Here is a 13,871-nt window from a genome sequence, read left to right on the forward strand (position 1 = left end):
GAGCTCCATCCACATCACTGCATGAGAAAATAAATTAAGGCTGGTGAAGATGGCTGGAGGGTAAAGACATGGGTGACCGAGCCTGAGCTTGACCCCCGAGATCCTACATGATGGAAGAAGTGAAGCAATTCCTCCAACCGTCCTCTGATCTTTAGATGCTCACCTGTGTGTGTACACCCAAACACTATAAATCGATAATATAATAGGAGCCAGACTCAGCGGTTAAGAGCACTGGCTGCTCTTCCAAAGGATCTAAGTTTGACTCCCGGCACCCACATGGTGGCTCACAACTGTCTGTAACACCAATCTAGGGGATCTGATGCCCTCTTTTTTGGCTTCTTGAGGGTACTAGGCATCTTGTGGTACACAGATATACATGTATAACATGCAAAACACCTACATACATTAAAAATGTTTTCAAACTAATGAAATAAAAGACTATAAATAAGTAAATAAACCTGGACATGGTAGTGCAAACCTTTGATCCCAGCACTCGGTGGGCAGAGGTAGGAGGATCGCTGTGAGTTCGAGGACAGCTTGGTCTACATAGTGAATTCCAAGACAGCCAGGGCTACAGAGAGACCTTGTCTCAAATAGACAGAAACAAAACAACAAAAAGTGTTTTCACTGAGGCTGCTGGAATAATTAGAAGGCTTATTTAAATAGGACATGGAGAGTTCAACAAACGCATGTTGATGTGGTGCAGACAGAGCTTTAAGAAACCCATGGGTGGGCTGGAGAGATGGCTCAGAGGTTAAGACTGCTCTTCAAAAGGTCATGAGTTCAATTCCCAGCAACCACATGTTGGCTCACAACCACCTATAATGAGATTTGTATACATAATAAATAAATAAATCTTTAAAAATGTAATTAAAAAAAAAAAAAAAAGAAAGAAAGAAACCCATGGGTGCTGGGTGTGGTGGGCCAAACCTGTACTCCCAGCACTCAGGGAGGCAGAGGCAGGTGGATCTTTGAGTTTGACTGGTCTACAAAGCAAGTACAAGACAGCCAGGGCTACATAGAGAAACCGTGTTCCAAAAATAAAAAAAACAACACACACACACAGAAAGAGAGAAAGAAAGAAAGAAAAAAAGAAAGAAAGAAAGAGAAAAGATATTCATGGGGTTGGGCATAGTAGCCCACAACTTTAATCCCAGCATTCAGGAGGTAGAGGCAGGTGGATTTCTGTGAGCCAGGTGTGGTGTTGCACACCTGTAATCCCATAGAAGAAGGATAGAAGAATCCTATGGCTCCTTGGCCAGCCGGCCTAGCCAAATCTAGGAGGTCTTGTTTCACCCGGAGACTGTCTCAAAAAGTAAGCCCTAAAGAGGGCTGGCTGAAGAGATGACTCAGCAGCTAAGAGCACTTGCTGGCTTGGTTCCCAGCATCCAAATTGCGGGGTGGGGGTTGGGGCTCACAACTGTCTGTAGCTCTAGCTCCACGGCATTTGATGCCTCTGGCCTCAGCAGGTACCAGCACTAATATGTACAAACCCTTGCAGGCATACATGCCTATGTATACTTAAAAATAATAAAAGTAATTTTTTGGGGGGGGGGTTCGAGACAGGGTTTCTCTGTGTAGCCTTGGCTGTCTTAGACTCACTCTGTAGACCAGGTTGGCCTCAAACTCACAGCGATCTGCCTGCCTCTGCCTCTGGAATACTGGGATGAAAGGTGTGTGCCACCATCACGTCCAACCAAAGTAAATATTCTTTAAGAGAATAATAAGATGTTGTGTGATTGGGGAAGACAGCCAACATAGACTTTGGGCCTCCACATATACATACAGTGTGTATATCTGCAGAGTAAAAGGGGACATATATTCAGGATGTCTGCAGGCGAGTCATGGCTAATGGGCAGACCCCATTTCTTCAAAGTAATCTCTCTCTACTGGTTATTTATGTCACTACCTACATAAAACATTTCACACACTTTTAAAAATCACATGTGTAACGCTGCCAAGATGTTCCACAAATGTGCTGATGAGCAGGTCCTGCCTGACAAAAGGCCCGGGTGCGCCCCTCCCCTCCCCCCCACTGGCCACAGCTCCCAGCTGCCCAAGCTGTCGGTGAATCTTCCGTGGATTTATGCTTTCACTCCCTTTCTGCCATTTGTTCATCTTTTGCAAATATTCACTGCCCCTGAAGAACTGAACGTCGGGCTGGGAGCAGTGGTGTACGCCTTTAATCCCAGGCAGGTGGATCTCTGTGAGTTGGAGGCCAGCCTGGTCTACAAAGTGAGTCCAGGACAGCCAAGGTTACACAGAGAAACCCTGTCTCCAAAAACCAAAAACCAAAAACCAAAAAAAAAAAAAAAAAAGTATAAGGGGGAATAAAAAAGAAGAAAGAAAGAAAAACAAAACAAAACTAGAACAGAGCATGGCCAATTGGAAATGCCTGACTGGAGAGAGGCACTGGCACTTTGGTCCAGGCAGGAGTTGAGCGTACAGCCTTCAGCAGGACTCCCCCAAGATGGGCAGAAGAACAAGTGCATCCTAAAATTTGGGTTGAATAATCTCTTGGGTGCTGGGCCTGCCATCCCAACTTGGAAGGCTGAGACAGGAGAATCAAAGAGTTTAAGGTTAACCAAACTGAGCTGCACAGTAGACCAGCCCAACCAGGGTTAGTTGCATGGTTTTAAAACTCCAAACAAGAGCTGGGTCTGTAGCTCTGTCGATGTGGTGCTCACCCTACATGCATGAAGCCCTGAGTTCAATCCCCATAGCACCACATAAACTAAGCATGGTGGTGCATACTTGCAACTCTAGTGCTCAGATGGTAGATGTAAGAGGATCAAAGTTCAAGGCTATCCTCAGCCACATTTTGAATTTGAGGCCATGTCTTCCCCCACCCGAGAAATTCATAGAACAGAATTGTTGTGTTCATAATTATTTACTTGTTTACTGTGTGTCTTCTCCATGGCACATTGGTTCCATGAAGTGCTCATGTGTAAGGGTGGAGGTCAGGGGTCATCAAACTTGGCTTCTTGAGACAGGAGCTCTCACTGGAACCTGGGGCTCACCAATGATCATGTGTTGCCTGGCCAGTGAGCCCCAGGGACCCTCCTGTCTCCTTAACACTGAGCTCACAAATAGGTACTACATGCCCTATGGATACTGAATATCTGACATGCCAACTGAACTGTACCACCCTGGCCCTCAAGTACTATCATCTCCTGTGGACATCTTCCTGCAAATTGTCTCAGATGGTTTTGGCTTCAAGACAGCTAAGGCTTTTACTGTGTCTTACCTTTCAGTGTCTATGGTAAAATGCCTTAACAAAAGCAACTTAAGGGAGAAAGGGCTTGTTTATTTTTGCTTTGGTCCAGTGGGGTCAGAGGTTAAGAGCACTGTCTGTTCTTTCAGAGCAGGCAAGTCCCAGTACCCACATGGTTGTTGATGACCACCTCTAACTCCAGTTCCAGGGGACTGGACACTCCCTCTGGCGTTCAAGGGCACCTGTATGCATATGGTGCACACATATGCATGCAGGCACTCACACATACACATAACATAAAAATAAAATAAATCAGCCAAAATCAACCAATCAACCAATCAATCAATCAATCAGTCAATCACAGCCAGGTGTGTTGGCATACAGCTTTAATCCTAGCACTTTGAAAGCAGAGCAGATGGGTCTCCATGAGTTTGAAGCCAATCTGGTCTATGGATCCATTTCCAAGATAGCCAAGACTACACATGGAAACCCTGTATTGAAAGCCCCAAAACAAATAAGTAGATAATCCCTAAGACAAAAAAAAAAAAAAAAAAAAAAAAAAAAAAAAAAAAAAGAAAAGAAAAGAAAAAGAAAAAAAAAAAGAAAGAAAGAAAGAAAAAGAAAGGCTGGGCGTGGTGGCGCATGCCTTTAATCCCAGCATTTGGAGGCAAGGCAGGCAGATTGCTGTCAGTTCGAGGCCAACCTGGTTACAAAGTGAGTCTAGGACAGCCAAGGCTACATAGAAAAACTCTGTCTAGAAAAAACAACAAAACAAAACAAAACAAAAAAAACAAAAAACAAACAAACAAAAAACCCAAAAAAAAAAAACAAAAAAAGAAAGAAAGAAAGAAAAAGAAAAACCAAAAACAGCTGGGCATGGTGGCACACGCCTTTAATCCTAGCACTTGGGAGGCAGAGGCTGGTGGATCCCTGTGATTTGGAAGCCAGCCTGGTCTACAAAGTGAGTCTAGGACAGCCAAGTCTACACAGAGAAACCCTGTCTCAAAAAACAACAACAAAAAAAGAATGTTCTTCAAATAAGTACATAAATATTGAATTTAAAAACCATGCTTAACATTCTTCAAATGAAAGGAAAGAAAATTAAGAAAAAGGCCATGAGCCGAGTCATACTCGGGAGACAGAGGTAGGTGGAGCTCTGTGAGTTCGAGGCCAGCCTGGTCTACAAACCAAGTCCAAGACAGCCAGGGCTACACAGAGAGACCAGGTCTGAAAAACAAAAACTAAACAAAGGTAAAGAAGAAAAAAAGAAGAAGAGGAGAAATGTGGATATAGCTCAGTGAGAGAGCACTTGCTTAGAATAATCAAGATTTCAAGTTCAATCCCTAGAGCTAAAGCATACGTGTGCACACGTATGTACACACGTATGTACAATCTCTTTCTCTCTCTCTCTCTCTCTCTCTCTCTCTCTCTCTCTCTCTCTCTCTCTCTCTCAAAGAAAGAAATCTATTTTCTGATTCTCTGGGGGTTAAAGCAGTAAGAATTTTCTTTTTATTCTGTCTCCTGTTTTCTTCACCTGTTCCTTTTTGTCACCCCTACATTGTGTCCCCCTACACCTCCATTTCGGCAGCCTCTTCTCTCTTCCCCTCCTGCTGGGCTTTGGGGCTCCTGTGCACATGGGTGCTATTTTCCTTTGTCAATCTTACCAGACTAGGGCCTCGTTGTCTGTTTACTTGAGAGTCTGGGGCGGGTGTGGAGGGGGTTAAAATTCTTTCCACACATCAAAACAAAGGAAGGGCATTTTATATTCTCTTTCATGGCCTGCGATAGTCCTCTTCCCTAGCACAAGCCCCTCTTGAGTGTTTATGGACGGCCATGTGAACAACGGGTGCTCTTTTCTTCTTATACCAATTAACACTGTTAATTGTGGGGTTTGAGCTGTCCCATGTTTTGTGTGTCCAGCAGGGTCTTTGACAAGTTTATATTCAATCATAATTTATATTGTAAAGACAGGCAGACATTGAAGACAGTAAACTTGGGAGCATTCTGGGTTTCTGGCACTTTCATCTATGCTATAATGACAAAAATGTGGGCAATGACCCAAATATCCCCCCCTTGATATTTTTAAAAGGCAAAGTTTGCAGTGGAGTGAAGGTGCCTCTTTGGGGTTTGGATGACATTTGTGCCTTGTAGATAATCCAAAATGAGAGAAAAGAGGGGGAAAAAACCTTTTGACAGTTGTGGATGTCACTTACAAAATATATAAGAAGAGTTGTTTAAGTAGAGAGTAAACGGAAAACATTTTACACACACACACACACACACACACACACACACACACACGCACGCACAACTGTTTGATCAATGGAACCTTCAACTTATTTTTGGAAATCTATATATTTCCCTCTTGGCTAGGTTCACAATCCACTTGTTGCCTGGTAGGCATGTTTTGGGGATGATCCCAGCGGCTGGATCACTCAGCCAGAAGCTCTAGTCTTGCACAAGATCCCACAAAGAGAATACAGCAGGATTTCGGGGGCTGGGATGCTCTAAAGGGCTGTGAATCTATAAAATACCAATGGAGGCCAAGCCATAGGAACTTGGCTGCTTACTGTTCAAAGAAATGGCCAGGTGGTGGTGGTGCACCCTTTAATCCCAGCACTCAGGAGGCAGAGGGAGATCTCAAAGTTCCAGGACAACCAAGGCTACACAGAGAAACCCGGCCTCAAACATCGTACGTACGTACATACATACATACATACATACAAAATAGAAACAAAGGAAAAGATAAGACCCCTTGATTGCAGTGGAATTCTTCTGCCACCAGACATGTCCTCAGAAGAGGGTAAAACTGCAGGAACCACCAAGGCAAACTTAACAGGAGCCTGAGACACACCTAGAGAGCATGTGCACGGCATGCTCATCAATGATATGTGACAAATTACCTGAAGAACAGGTTCCCCTCTCTCTCTCTCTCTCTCTCTCTCTCTCTCTCTCTCTCTCTCTCTCGTTTTTTCAAGACAGGGTTTCTCTGTGTAGCCTTGGCTGTCCTCGACTCACTCTGTAGACCAGGCTGGCCTCGAACTCACAGCGATTCACCTGCCTCTGCCTCCTGAGCACTGGGATTAAAGGTGTGTACCACCACCCCAAGCCATTCGTCTCTTTTTAACTGAAGGGAAGAAAGAATTCCTGCTTTTTTGTGTGTGTTTGCCTTTAAGAGTCCCTTGCTCTTCCTACTTAGCTAGCAGGGCCCTTAAATATTAGTTCTTTGAGGCAAGGTCTGACCTTATAACTGAAGCTAGCTGGAACTTACTAAGTACTAGTCTCAAACTCATAGGAATCCTCCTCCCTCGAGCTCTTGAGGGCTGGGATTACAGACAGGAGTCACCCTGACCAGTTTTCTGGAATATGTGTGAGATATGTGTATGCCTCTACCTCTATTTCTTTCCACTTTACAGTTTTTAAATTTTTATGTGCATAGGTGTGAGGGTGTCAGATCCCTTGGAACTGGAGTTACAGACAATTGTGAGGTGCCTTGTGGGTCCTGGAAATTGAACCCAGGTCCTCTGGAAGAGCAGCCATTTCCTTTAGCCACTGAGCCATCTCATCAGCACCTCCACTTACGTTTTAAAGATAGAATCTCTTATTGAACCTTGAGCACGTTAGGCCAGGCTGTCTGAGCCCCAGGAATCCTGTCTCTACCTTTCCAGCACTGGGGTGTCAGATGTGTGCCAGTGGATGCTGGGTACCTGGGGGTCCTCTGCTCTGCTTGCATGGGAAATACTTTGCTAGCAGAGCCACCTCTCAGCTTAATTTTTTTTTTTTTAAAGAACACAGTTGGAGGAGGGAAGGGGCTACAATTAGGATACAAAGTAAAGCGAATAAATAAAAATTTAAAATGCCCAGAAATCAAATACTAATAATGGTATAGTATTCACAATACATTTGACTCAGAAGCACCTATGTAAAGCATAAAGACTTGTGCCGTTATAAAAGTACTGCCCACCACCCAAAATCAAAACTGTTGCATAATTTTTTTTATATATTTCAGTGGAACAGGATATTATTTGTGTGATATAGCTTTGATGTGTAGATTATTATATTGATATTTGAGCTTTAAGTTACATTACAGATCATTTCTAATATCAAATTAACTCCTTTGTCTTAATTGCTAATAAATTAAAGCTTGTGCTCAGAGAGAGAGGGGGGGGGAGAACACAGTTGGAGGCATCAATGCATCAGCCACAAAGACTCGGTGGAGCTCAAACTATCCAATACAGATTTGGAATTGATGACGCGGCAACAAGCAGAGAGACGCCCGGGGAAGGGGGACACCAGAGAAGGCGTGCCCTTTACAATTAGCAAACTCTGCAGCCCTAAATCATTCCAGCAGGAAGTCTCTGTGCCAAGACTCTTGGAAAAGTGGGCATTTGGCAGCCTGGTAATGCATTCCCATTATGTTACAAGCCAGAGTTCTGAGCTGCTAACTCTGCTGCTACATCTTGCAGAGCAGAGGCATGCCTTCCAGATTCTCAGCCAGCCATCTGGGGGATGATACCAAGTCCTTGGGACTCCATGGCTGCTCCTGCCAAGTCAGACCTGGAATCTCCCAAATTAAAGCAGCAATGGTCACCTGCCCAGTCCTTTGTGGCACGAGACTTACGCAGAGAGAGAGGGGGAGAGAGAGGGAGAGAGGGAGAGTGTTGTGGTCCTCCTTAGTTGCCTTGGGGATTGTCAAGCACTTAGTGCTTCTTTTTTTTTTTTTTTTTTTTTTTTTGTTGTTGTTGTTGTTGTTGTTGGTCATTTGAGACAGCAGCCCAGGCTTGCCTTGACTCACAAAATCCTTCTTTCTGCTCAGCCTCCCATGTGAGTAGCCTACTGTTTTGAGATAGGGTCTTTCTATTTATGTACTTCTATCTGTCTTACAATTTATTATGTAGACCACGCTGGCCTTGAACTCACAGAAATACACCTGCCTCTGCCCTCTGAGTTCTGGACGTTTGGGATAGGGTCTCACTATGCAAACCTCGGAACATGAAACCTGGTATATAGACCAGGCTGGCCTCAAACTTGCAAGAGTTGCCCCGCAAAAAAAAAAAAAAAAAAAAGCCAAGAGTTTGAGACCAGTGTTGGAGTTCGCGGTGCAACTCTGCGATAGATATACAGATCATTCCACAAGGCTGACCGACGTAGGAGGGTTTATTGGGGGAAAGGTATACAGAGACGGTCTCTGGGTACACATTAGGTAGAGAGAGAGAGAGGAGAATGGAGTGAGCCCTATTTAAAAAGTGACCCAGGACATGGCGCAGAAAGTGCACGCATGGTTTAGGGGACCTGAATCCTGGCGATCTGCAGTGACAAGCTTCCGATGATGGGGACGAGCTCCCGAAGATGGCGACGCGCTCCCGATGATGGCGACGCGCTCCTGATGACGTATTTTCGAGGTAGCTCTGAAGCTGCCTGTTTTCTCACGGTGCTCAGGGCCTTTGGGATGTCTGTTCCACTGCCTAATTACTAACATCCTGTGATCAGCCTGTCACGTATCTTTAATTTTAGTACCTGGGAGGCAGAGGCAGGTAGATCTCTGTGAATTCAAGGCTAGTCTGGTCTACATAGTGAGTACCAGACCAGCCAGGGCCACATGGTAAGACTCTGTCTAAAACAACACGAAGACAGCCTTAGATAAAAGCTTTACATGCCATAACGCCATCATCAAATGCCTTTTGGTATAAGCACACAGTTTGGTGATTTCTAGCTCATCTCTACATTTGTCTAGCCACACAACAATTCAGTTTATAATTGTTCTTTTACTACCAATTATAACAAAACACACTTTCCGGGAAACTTCCCACCTGAGCTCCCCACCCCCAACCCCACGCCCGCAAGTGTGGTTTCAAAGTGTTGAGTGCATTCAACCTCTAGACACACTTTTTAAAAATTTTTATCTATAGCCAGGTGTGGTGGTAGCGCACGCCTTTAATCCCAGCACTCACGAGGCAGAGGCAGGTGGATCCCTGTGAGTTCGAGACCAGCCTGGTCTACAAAGGGAGTCCAGGATAGCCAAGGCTACACAGAAAAAAACTGTCTCGAAAAACCAAAAAAAGAAAAAAAAAAAAAGAAAGAAAGAAAGAAAGAAAAAGAAAAAAAGAAATACACTCGATTCAGGCACAGGGAGCATTAGAAATTCAAGGCCAGTCAGGGCTATAGGAGACTTTTTTCCACGCACAAAAAGGGGGAGATGGGGGCTATGGGTGACCCTGGCTGCAGCTCTCACCTAGAATGTGAGAGGCCCTAGGTTCTCTACCTGTAGTACAGGAGGAGGAGGAAGAAGGGGGAGGGGGAAGAGAAGGAGGAGGGGGAGAAGGAGGAGGGGGAGGAGGGGGTAGGAGGGGAGGGAGGAGGAGGGGGGAGGAGGAGGAGGGGGGAGGAGGAGGGGAGGGAGGAGGAGGAGGGGAGGGAGGAGGAGGGGGGAGGAGGAGGAGGGGGTACTGTAAGACTCTAACTGGGTCGTGTGCATACAGAGAATAAAAAGGTTGCCAAAGTGAAGTGGGTTAACCATTCCCAAATTTGTTTCTGTGTTAAAGATAGTTAAGAACTATTCATTTGAGCTGGGCATGGTGGCTCACGCCTTTAATCCCAGCACTCGGGAGACAGAGGCAGGTGGATTGTTGTGATTTCGAGGCCAGCTTGGTCTATAAAGTGAGTCCAGGTCAGCCAGGGCTATTACACAAAGAAACCCTATAAACCCTATTCCCTCCCCCCCCCCCCAAAAAAAAAGAACTACTCATTTATCCAGATCCCTGTTCTTGCAAACCTGGACCTCTTTGCCTGGTTTAAATGACTCCCCATCTGCTGCCCTCCACAAGGTCACTGCAGTCTCCTCTCTACAGACTGCAGTACTGGTCCACTTAGTAGCCTCCAACTCACAGAGATCCATCCGTCTGCATCTGTTCCCCACATGCTGGGATTACAGATGAGAGGCACTATGCCCGGCTTGAAGAATGCCCTTCCTTTTCAAGGCTGAGTAGTATTTCATTGTGTTGTATTCTACATTGTGTTTATCCATTCATCCCTTGATGGACACTTGGGTTACTGCCACATGTAAGAATTGTGAGTAATTCAGCTATGAACATAGACATCCAAATCTCTCCCGGTCTCTCTCTCTCTCTCTCTCTCTCTCTGTCTCTCTCTCCTTCTCTCCCCTCTCTCCTGCTCATTGCTACTTCATACGATAATTCCACTTTTTATTTTTTGGGAATTGCCAAGAGCTGCCTGTGATGCCTGCCTCATTTCACACACCCCTTCCTCTCCGATCACTGCCTTCAGCACTTTATCCTCAGGGTCCCTGGAGCCATCGCCATTGACTCATTATCATTATTGTGACTTGTGCGTCCCCTTACTACAGCTAAGTGGAAAGGTGACGGTGGTGAGGCTGTCCACCCTGGTGGCGGCTGCAGTGCGAGAGGCAAACAGACAGACAGACACACTCGTTCTGCTTACAGTGAAGTGACAGACATGAAGAACTACAGGATGCTGAAAGAGATCAGAAATCAAGACCATAGGGCCTGGGCATGTGGCTTAGCTGCTGGAGTGCTTGCTCCAGGGTTAGTCCCCAGGACTGCTCAAATGGGGCATCGTGGCTCATGCCTGGTACCCTAGCACTTGGGAAATGGGAGCAGGAGAATCAGAATTTCACCGTCATCCTTGGCTATAAATTGAGTTGTGTGTGTGTGTGTGTGTGGGGGTCAGTCGGCCTCAAATAAAACAAAAATACAAACAAGGGTTGGCAAGATGATTTAGCTGCTAAAGATGCTTGCTGCCAAGCCTGACGCCGTGAGTTTGAGGCCAGGGACCCACAAGGTAGAAGGAGAGAGCATTTGAGAATCCGGGGCAGGGAGACTGCCACAAATTTGAGGCCAGCCCGGGCTACATGAGACCCTGTCTCCCTCTTCACCTCCACTCCCCCACCCCCCAAAAAAAAGAAATCTGTCCTAAATCTTGAACTATATAGTCTATGCCATAAAAGAAAAGAATCAGTCTTAGGTGGTGAGCACTAAAGGAGGCAGGGCATGCATAAGTGACCTAATGTGAAGGAAGGAAGGCTACATTTAGGGAGGGATATGATGAAACTGGGGGGGAGGGGTGGGTGTTGCTCGAGACCTACACATCTGGGCTGGAAAGTCCCCGAGTGCACAATTCTGCAATCATTGGTTAGTATTCAAAGTCACCCTCTTCTCCAGAGGGAGGCCAGCACCTGTGATCCTAGCACTTGAGGTCAGAAGGATGGCCGGCTCCACGGTGCATTGAATGTTAGCTTGGACTGCAGAGGACTCTGATCAACAAATAAACAAATAATTAACTAAATGTTTCCAAGGGAGATAAGAGCCTCGATGGCCCCAGGAATGAAATGAGATTAGGCGCCCCAAATCTCTCTCTGAACAGTAGAGGTTTGGCACTCACCGACTGCTGAAAAACCCACCAGTTGTTAACTTTGCTGACAAGTACAGCTGAGAGCCAGCCCAGGAAACAATAGGGCTTTACAAGCCCAGTCACAGAAGACATCCCCTTAAAATCCTGTCTCTTTCCCATATCTGGCCCCACCCAGGTCTTCTGGCTGCTTAAGGCATTCTAAGTCATTAAATAACACTTACCTTCTGCTCTTCGCCCTCTGTCGGCTTCAGCCCCTCTCCAGAGGCTTCTTCCATTTCTGTCTGCTGGTTCCTGCCTGTGGTCCACGAGATGGAGTCAGCTGATGAACACGGAGTGTGCGTTGTAGTCATGGTGTCTCATGCCTGTAATCCAAGAGTGTGTGTGTGTGTGTGTGTGTGTGTGTGTGTGTGTGTGTGTGTGTGGTGTATGAGTGTGTGTGTGAAGCTATGAGGACCAGGAGCTCAAGTCTATGTGAGGCATTGTCTGTCTGTCTGTCTGTCTGCCTGCCTGTTTTTTGTTTTTTTTTTCAAAACAGGGTTTCTCTTTGTAGCCTTGCCTGTCCTGAACTCTCTTTGTAGACCAGGCTGGCCTCAAACTCACAGCAATCCACCTGCCTCTGCCTCCGGAGTGCTGGGATTAAAGGCATGTGCCATCACGCCTGGCTGAGGCATTGTCTTGAAACAACCAAACCAAACCAAACCAAACCAAAAAAGAAAGAAAGAATACCCTATTGTCCTCTGCTTCCTCTTCCTAATTTGTCTTTTTCTTTTCTTTCTTTCTTTGAGCCGGGGACTTCCCTCAAACTTGAGCCTTCCTACCTCAGCCTTCTGAAAATTATTATTATCATCATTATTCCATCATAATTGAAGTGGCCCAATGGTCCCACCTCATTCCAAGGCAGATGAGGTGACCGTGCTTCACCTATCACTAGTTAGATAAAGGAAAGAGCTCCATTTACGTATGCAGTGTTTTCCTTAAAGGGGCTCATCTCTCTTGAGCTGTAAACTGTACATTCCTTTAGATTCGTGCGTGAGTTATTGCGCCTGCTCTGCTCTTCCCAGAAAGGTGTTGAGAATATCCGTAGATTAGCCAGAGAGAGCCAGAGAGCGAGAGAGCAGGTGTTGATCTGCCTTCTGACTCAGTATCAGAATCTTAAAGTGCTTATATATAGCATGAAAACGAATTCTCCCCTGCCAACCCCCCCACCCTGGCCGGAAGGAGGGCTGTCTTACTTGTTTTAGATGCTGTGGTCTAAGTAATTCAGAGTATGTTCCGGAAGAACGCCCAGAACGGGAAGTCAGGCATTTCTTCTATAACGTCCTATCTGTAGCTAGCCATATCAAAATCGTGTCCCAGCTGCTCTAGTCAGCTTTAGGTTGTCCACAGGCGCAGGTGAACGTGCTCAAGAGGCCAGGCTCCCATTTCCCCTTCCTCCCTCACCAGCTTCTCAGAAACAGGAAACTTGACAAATACCTAATCAAAGAAAACTCAAAGCACAGAGATGGAAGAAAGACTAGTATCTGCCCGGTCCCTTATAATGAAAGAAATCCACATATCCAGAGACCTCACAGGAAAGCCACAGAAAGCTGAGCAGCCAAGTTGCACACTCCTTCAAGCACTGAGCTCATACACAATGCAAGGGACTTAGGCAATTACATTTATGTAGATTTGTGAAGTAAATTTTTATATCCATACACACCCTTTTAGAAAATTCCAGGCATCCCTGAATCGGGATCATACAACCCTCTGACGGAAGTGGCCTTTTCTGTAACCGGGCTTGTATTGCATAACGTCCTAGAAAACAGTGAGGATGAACACCTTTTGGGCGCCCACCGTTTCCCCCTGCAGCGGACTGAGCAGCTTCACCGACAGATCCGCAGCTGCTTGCTAGTCTGGTATCGCCTCTACCAAGTTTTCTTTAACTCTCCGCTTTCTACAGTTAGAAGACCGTGGTTTATAAGTACTTTTTAAAATTCAGAAAGTTTACATTTTAACAACAAACTCTGGCTCGTGAACACGAATCCCGAGGTTATTACTCAGCATTTGAAGGAGACAAATCCTGGTGGGGACCAATAGTGTGAAATTTGGGTGTGCGTTGCGGAGGGGGGGGGCGGCGAGGCGGCGGGCAGTTTGAAGAGTTGGGCTGGACAGAAGGCCGCCCGCACCACGGGCCGGCAGCCTTCAAAACGCAATTTAAACATTTCAATCAAAAACCTGGAAAGGGACTCGAGTCTGCTGTCAGGTTTGGTTTTAGAGGTAAAAACTGAAC

General features: G+C 45.8%; 1 long non-coding RNA gene across 1 annotated transcript; it reads right to left on the bottom strand.

Annotated features, from left to right (window-relative positions):
* Nucleotides 1-8,365: 8,365 nt before the first annotated feature.
* On the bottom strand, nt 8,366-12,960 carry LOC311593523. The gene is made up of 3 exons (XR_014777738.1): nt 12,835-12,960; nt 11,824-11,897; nt 8,366-8,731 (listed from the first exon to the last, which is right to left on the bottom strand). It is a non-coding gene; the product is annotated as an uncharacterized lncRNA (long non-coding RNA).
* Nucleotides 12,961-13,871: the final 911 nt, after the last annotated feature.

This window comes from Acomys minous (assembly GCF_964271855.1).
Source record: "Acomys minous genome assembly, chromosome: 3".
Classification (NCBI taxonomy): Eukaryota; Metazoa; Chordata; class Mammalia; order Rodentia; family Muridae; genus Acomys; species Acomys minous.